The sequence below is a fragment of the Myodes glareolus genome, chromosome 1 (assembly GCF_982192425.1).
Source record: "Myodes glareolus chromosome 1, mMyoGla1.1, whole genome shotgun sequence".
Taxonomy (NCBI): domain Eukaryota; kingdom Metazoa; phylum Chordata; class Mammalia; order Rodentia; family Cricetidae; genus Myodes; species Myodes glareolus.
In genome coordinates this window covers 82,517,581-82,524,380 of record NC_142026.1, presented here as the reverse complement: position 1 = coordinate 82,524,380, position 6,800 = coordinate 82,517,581, and positions in this window count along the sequence as shown.

The window sequence follows — 6,800 nt, the reverse complement described above, 5'->3', positions numbered from 1 at the left end:
TGAGGAGGGAAGAAGAGGGGGAGAGAGAGAAGGGAGAATGGCAGGGTTGGGGAGAGCTTGAGGAGGGGGATGGTTGAGATGGAGGAAGGATGGATATGGGAACAGGGCAGTTCTTCATTGTACAGTATAAGGGTTTTTGCTTTGTTTTGGTTTTTTTTTTCCACATGAAGTTAAGTATCCTTCCTTAAACATGTGTAAAGAACTGTTGATATTTTAAGGAGAATCACAACGAATCCGTAGATTGCTTTTAATAAGATGGTCATTGTTATTTAGTATCTTGTTCTTTTTTAGACTGTTGTGTCCTCTTTCCTCTGAGTTGTCTTGCTCAGGCTTGATGTGAATTTTTTGTCTGATTTTATTATATGTTTGCTTTTTAAAGAGAGGCTGCTTTTATCTGGGGTAAGACAAAAATGAGTTGATCTAGGAGAGAGGGAGATTTTGGAGGAGTGGAGGGATGGGGAGTCATGTTTGTGATATATTTTAAGACAGAAGAATAAATTTAAAAATATAAGATAATCAATGATCCAGTTTAAAAAAATAACAAAATTAGGATCAACAAGTCTCATTAAAATATATTGTTGTCAATCCAATTTTGAGAAGCGTAGACATCACACTCTAGTTCAATTTCCCAGGAGGCCACAGAAGTACATGTTTTTGATGCCATGGATATGATCCTGGTCACTTCACCATGTAATCTTCCAAGTATAAAGTGAAAATATTGACTAAAAAACCTTGGAGAATGACACGGAGCTGTGTAGCCTCAGGGTAAGTCACAAAATGGACTATGGAAAGACATAAATATCTGCTAAAAATCAAGTTTTGTAGAAGAAAATAATTATTTTTAAAATATATGGGAGATTTGCAGTAATATTCTACTAGTTTATTTTCATATTATTTCTTTTCTTGATTTCTGATTGTCTAGCTTCTTTGCCCAAAAACTACTTTTTTACAAATATTTCTTACTGAGCAACTCATTGACAAGTAATTTAAGCAAAATAACCTTACTTATCCTTCATATGTTATAAATTAATTTTTATGCTTAAATTTGTTTCATTTTGTATTTGTGATGCATATACATAACATAAAGTAGTGTTCCATTTGTTTATTTTCTGGAACTATAAATTATAATTTTTTCTTTCTTTCTAGAACACTAGTGATTATGATTGCCTTATCAACAATTGTAATACATGGAAACAGACTTTTCCCCAGGGCGCTGCTCCTACTCTTCATTCTTTATCTATCTTTACCCCTTGGGTATTAGTGATTTGAAGTTAGAGGACATGATAAAGTGACTCTGAAGAGAATAATTGGGAAGTGATGAAGGAATTTGTCTTTCTGAAGTCTGAAATGTACAAAATTAACAGAAGATAGACAAGGAGTTTGATATCTTGACATCTTGGCTATTATTTCATGAAGTTACAGAATTAGAATTACATTCATATTCATTGTTGTTTTCTGGAAAGAGCAATAACATAGCAATATAACGCAATATCAGAGACTTAAGAGTTGAGAACTTCATACTTGCAATTTGTGTTTTTTTTTTCCTCCTGGGACACCACACTACTGTAGGAAGACAGATGACACTGTTTTCCTGTACTAATAAGGTATCATCAGAAGTTTCCTCACTTTCAGTTGTAGTTCAAATTTCGAGGTTTGAAATTATGAGCTCTTTTACTTTACTTCATAATGAAATTATAAAATAGTGATAATTGAAAAGATTAATATAAAAGACAGAATAATTTCAAATCAAGTATATAATCATGAATTCTGTATTTCCTTATTGAGAAATAAAATTTCTCATATATTCTTATCTTGTCCTAAGCACCTACTCACAAATATTTGAAAATCATAATTCTAATTAAGGACTAATAGAATCAATGCAATTCAGCTTCAAAAGAAATTTAATATGTGAGCCATACGGAACAGTATTTCATAATTAAGTTTTCAAATTTTTTTTTCATTTTTCATATAAATTAACTTTCAAAAATGTACAAATGTCACTGGTAGAATTGAACAAAAGCTATTTTATCTTCATTTCAAAAGAAATCAAAAGATCTCAATCAGACAAATTAGAATATGTGCTACAGATGACTCAAATATGTTAGTTAATAAGATCTTCTGAATTCATATACTGGTCATCACACTATTTTGAAAATGCATACATTATTGTTAACTGATAGTAAAACCAATAAAATATAAGATATTAAATAAGTATTTATATGATTTTTAATGAAACATTCTTAAAGAACTTTGTATATGTCAGCATGGAGCCAAAGAAAATTTTGTAGGATAGATATTAAACTGTACATACTGGAATAGAATAAAAGATCACACAAACTATGTATATTTTATATGTGCCATGGAAGCATGACTACCCAGGACTGGTCATAATTAACTGTTGCAAAAAATGGAGAAGAGACACAGAGATACACAGAAAAGCTGATATCAGGCAACCTGGGTGCTATGATAAAGAAACTGAAGTCCCAGATTAATCATCATATCGATTATATACAGTTAAAAATGGAGGCAACAGCCGGGCAGTGGTGGCGCGCGCCTTTAATCCCAGCACTCAGGAGGCAGAGGTGGGAGGATCTTTGTGAGTTCGAGGCCAGCCTGGTCTACAAGAGCTAGTTCCAGGACAGGCACAAAAGCTACAGAGAAATCCTGTCTCGAAAAACCAAAAAAAAAAAAAAAAATTGAAGTGGGGTTACTATATACAGTGAAACAAGAAGCCATGCTTATATTCTCTGTACATTTGCAGGCTCCATAGAAAAATAATCTTCAGTCCAGAAATATCCAATGGGAAAGCTGTGTAGAACATTTTCTGCAGGCATTTTCACTATGCACACAAGTACCAGAATATAGCCTTGGCATCCCTGTGATCTTCATCCCAGGGGATGGCTTGACCATCTTCCCATAGGTCCAAGGTTATGGGCTTTTACATGTCTGTGTCCATGTCAACAACACACTTTAACTTAACACTTCAGAAATTACTTTCTTTTGTTGTTGTTGTTGTTTTGTTTTTACTTCTTGGAAAAGATGTTCTACTGGTATCAAAATCTAGCAGAATTCTTCTCTCAATAAATATTACAGAGTATCTCATAAATGTTGAATGTTGTTAGTGTAATATTGCTGTTCCTACATCTAATATTTTTTTCTATGAAAAACATTTTGATAGTGTAGTTTCTGGTTCTGTCTTCCTGTATCATCTTTTAAAAATGTATTTTGTGTTGGGAGATTTGTTCAGATCTATACTAAAGGCGCATTCAGTTTAACTATATTTTCTCCTTATACATGTGTAGTCTATAAATAGCTTACATTTCACTTGGATTTCTGAATATTACTTTCTAGAACAAACTAAGACTTAGTAGTCAAGTTTTTGTGTAATTCTTGGATTTAAATAATTCAATATCTCTGGCAAATAAATATAAAGCCAGATATTCCATTTTACATTCTACAATCACAAAAAGTAGCTTTATGTGTGTGTACAGTCTCTCTCTCTCTCTCTCTCTCTCTCTCTCTCTCTCTCTCTCTCTCTCTCTCTGTATCTCTCTCTGTCTCATATATATATATGGGAACAACTTGTTGGTTCCTGGCTGCTTACCTCCCAAAACAGAAACTGTATTAATTAAATCACTCCTTGGACCATTAGCTCTAGCTTCTTATTGGCAAACTCTTACATCTTAATTAACCAATTTCTCTTAATCTGAGTATGGCCACATAGCAGTGACTTACCAGCTAATGTTTTGGCATGTCTGACTCTGGTGGCTCCATTGCTACTCTCTGTTCTGCTCTTCTTCCTCCCAGCATACAACCTAGCTTTCCCACCTACTTCTCCTCTTAGTCCTACCATAGACTCAAAGCAGTTTCTTTATTCAGAAGGACCTCTCACACTATTTCCCCTTTTCTGTTTAAATATAAAAGGAAGGTCTTAGCTTTAACTTAATAAAATTACATATAACAAAATAGACATCAAGCAAGAATTACAATTATAATATTTATATCTATGTTATCTTTTATCATAACTAAGGAAAACTATAACTATAAATTCTTCAACTCCATCAAAGCCTCCAGAAGAATATATTACCTAAGTAAACAGGAAGTACATTGTAAGCAACTTCCATAACTCTAGAATTATATCTAGATACCTTGCTACCTTGACAATCACCAAAAGTTCTTCTTTACCTTTCAGGCATCCATCTTAAGCCTACAGGATCATAGAATTCATCAGACTATTCCATGAAGCAAGAAATTTTAAAGACAGGTCAATCTATATTGGCAGTTTGCCATTCACTTTCTTCTGTATCCTGCAGAATGTCTTGCAGACCCTTTCATGAAGTAGGAACCATGAAGGATTGTCTCACCTTTAGGCAAGTCCTGCAGTAATTTCTCTGTATATCCTGAATGTCCAGTTCTGGAGGTTCTTTGATTCCTATCTTCCTCTTAAAGTAGATTGGTGCTGCCAGGAACAGATGTGTCTCACTGTCATGTGAAGTCCTACATTTTTAAACATTCAAATTCCATAATCTGAAGGTCTCTGAAAGATTTGAAGAATATCTAACTAACTGAAATATATCTCTCTATATCTAGAAAACCTAACTAACATGACTAAATTTCTGACCATTTTAGATGACTATTAACCTACATTTCATAATTGTACATTACATTTGTAAATGAACTACACAAACACAATATCTTAATCAAGGGCAGAAATACACATATACAGTAGAACAAAATTTATTTTAAATTTGTATCAATAAACCAACATCCATACCAATGCAAATTATTCATATCTATATCATATCCTCCCTTAAATATAAACAAACCTTTATAGACAATATTTGAGAATATGAGCATAGTTTTATCCAAGCTGCTTCCTGCTGCTTGTGGACACTGTTAATCTGTTCCTTCATGGTGTATCCTGTGTGCTAGGTTCATCTCAGTCAGCAGTTGGGTAAATTAAATTTTAGGGGGATTTTTGGGGTGTTCAAGGCAACCTTTCAGGAGATTTGGTCCATCAAACCACAACAGTCTGGAAACAATCCACAGGTTCTCATCATCTGTGGAAGCAAGAGAAGAACATCTTTTCTAAAGCAATATATCTTTGACTCAAACTTTAAGTCAAGATACCTTTATAATATACATGCTGATTTAGCTTAGCAGCCCATACAATAAAATGTCTCTCTGTACTTAGCTGATTCACAGTATAAAATTCAAAGATAATATATATTATATTATATTATATTATATTATATTATATTATATTATATATTTCCATTTTTTCATGGATTATTTTTCTTTACTCCTGTCAATCTATGACTATCTGTACTCTGTTTCTTTAAAGACTTTACCTTTTTTTGTAAAAGAATTAACTTTAATTTATGATTCTCTATACTCTTTTCTCTCGTTCAAGGTTTCAAGCCTATGGCCATTTATTGAACGCTATGACTCATTTATATTTGTCTTTATTGCATATCTATAATTCTTTACTGTCTTGAAGAGCTTCTAAAATGCTAAGCACTTCTTAAAACTTAAGGTGTGCCATTCATAGGGTACAGTACTGTCTGCTTTCTGGCCCAGCTTAAAACTTAAGCTGTGCTTATTATTATGGCACTTCCTGCTCACTCTGTGCAGTCTAACATGGCTGAGGTGCTTGCAACTTTGAGCTGCACACACCATCCAGTTCCAGACACAAAACTGGTCCATGTTGCCATCAAGCAAGTAACAGCACACTGCTCACAAATCCCATTCAAATACTTGGTCTTCTGAAAGAGCTAGAGGTCTTGCTGGCAGTGTGATCCAGAAAGCCTGCATTTAAAAATAGCACAACTACTTTTCTTTTGCTATGGCTGAGTCAGGAAATCCTCTCTTAAAGAAACTTCAGCATGCTTCCAGAAGACAGCAAGGAATTGTTTTAAATTCAGTATTTTTGCATCTGGAATTCCGTCTTATACCCTCTCAGGTTTTACATGGAATTAGTTCACCACATTGGGATCAATCTATTGAAGGGAGCTGCTCTTTGGTTCTTGGCTGCTCAGCCCTGATATAACTACTTAGAGACTATAGTTATTAAATCATTGTTTGGCCCATTAGGTCTAGTTTCTTACTGACTAACTCTTACATCTTAATTTAACCCATTTCTCTTAATCTGTGTATGGCCATATGGCAGTGCCTTACCAGCTAAAATTTTGGCATGTCTGACTCTGGTTCCTCCATGCTACTATCTGACTCTGCCTTTTTTCCTCCCAGAATACAGCCTAGCTTTCATCACTTAGTTCTGCTCTTTCCTGCCATAGGCTCAAAGAAGTTTATTTATTTTTTAACCAATAAAAGTGACACATAGACAGAAGGACTTCCCATACCATATATATATATATGTGTGTGTGTGTGTGTGTGTGTGTGTGTGTGTGTGTGTGTGTGTATTCTTATTTTTCAATTTTTTTCACAATCTGAATGGGAAAAAATCTCAGGTTTTCAAAATTATTAAGGTTTCTGACTTTCTTTTTCACCTTCATTTCCTGATAATACTACAACAGTACTTCACTCCCCATTAATCGATTACTGTTATTTTTGACTAAGTCAGCATTGCAGTCTGCAACTTAAAAACCTTTTTGTCCTCTATTGTTCAACTTTACTCACAATTTCATCAATAAGAAACAGGAGGGTAAATCTTCTTATCCAAACATATGATGTTTACTTTTCTTGAATGACTAAATTATCTGATTTCCTTCTACCTACTTCATTTCTAAACTCCAAATATGTATTTTTCTGTTTCTTTATTATCATCATATGTAGGGTCC